General features: G+C 40.1%; 1 non-coding gene across 1 annotated transcript; it reads right to left on the reverse strand.

Moving 5' to 3' along the window:
- Positions 1-688: 688 nt before the first annotated feature.
- LOC115505799 lies at positions 689-792 on the reverse strand. Its single transcript, XR_003966153.1, has one exon. It is a non-coding gene; the product is annotated as a U6 spliceosomal RNA (small nuclear RNA).
- Between the last annotated feature and the right edge of the window lie 314 nt (positions 793-1,106).

Here is a 1,106-nt window from a genome sequence, read left to right on the forward strand (position 1 = left end):
ATTATGCAATTTCTTTACTAAATAATAGCAACCTTTGCTACTCTATTAGAAGTTTATAAGGAAAAACGTGTAGAAAAACACAAAAACATAGACACACATCTGACCTAAGCACACACTCGTAAATAACGAAAGCTCTGAAGTGCATCATAAAAAGGCCTTATGATCAGAAAAGGAAAGAATGGATAGGGTTGGAACAGAAGCTAAGAGAATTATTGGCTGCAGTGCTAGAAAGGACTGAGCAAAGAGAGGGATGCATCTGACCAGGCTTTGTTAAGGAGGTAGACATTAGTTTGGGATATTATTTTATTCCTAACATTTTTAAAAATTATTAAAATTTTTTTGATGTTTATTTATATTTTGAGAGAGAGAGAGAGAGAGAGACAGAGTGAAAGTTGGGGGAGGGCAGAGAGAGAGAGGGAGACACAGAATCTGAAGCAGGTTCCAGGCTCTGAGCTGTCAGCACAGAGCCTGATGTGGGGATTGAACTCACAAACCGTGAGATCATGACCTGAGCCAAAGCTGAATGCTTCACTGACTGAGCCACCCAGGCACCCCTATTCTTACATTTTTTAAATGTTTATTTCTTCTTGAGAGAGAAAGAGAGAGAGAAGTGGGGGAGGGACAGAGTGAGGGGGACAGAGGATCTGAAGCAGACTCTACGCTGACAGCAGAGAGCCTGATGGGGGACAAAAATCTGGAAGCTTCACAAATCTGCATGTCACCCTTGTGCAGCAGCCAGGCTAATCTTCGTATCGTTTCAGTTTTTAGTATATGTGCTGCCGAGGCAAGCACCTTCCATTTTTATAGGAAAGTCCAGGAAACTTCTTATATGTAAATGATTATAGTTAATTTTATATTTGGTTTTGATAAGATACTTACTAATTGTAACAAACAGGTTTTTTCTTTTTATGAGATGCAGGAGGCTAAAAGTCTTTCCCCTCATTAACTTCTCAGGTTATCTAAAATTCCAAGCTCCAGACATAGGTGCCCATGTCTCTGTTTGATATCTCCACCGATGTCTTAAAGATGCTTCAGACTCAATATGACCCACATTAAAACCATAACCTTTGTCTCATACCTGGTCCTCTCCTGGTGTCAACTCTTTC

The sequence above is a fragment of the Lynx canadensis genome, chromosome F1, assembly GCF_007474595.2.
Source record: "Lynx canadensis isolate LIC74 chromosome F1, mLynCan4.pri.v2, whole genome shotgun sequence".
Lineage (NCBI taxonomy): Eukaryota > Metazoa > Chordata > Mammalia > Carnivora > Felidae > Lynx > Lynx canadensis.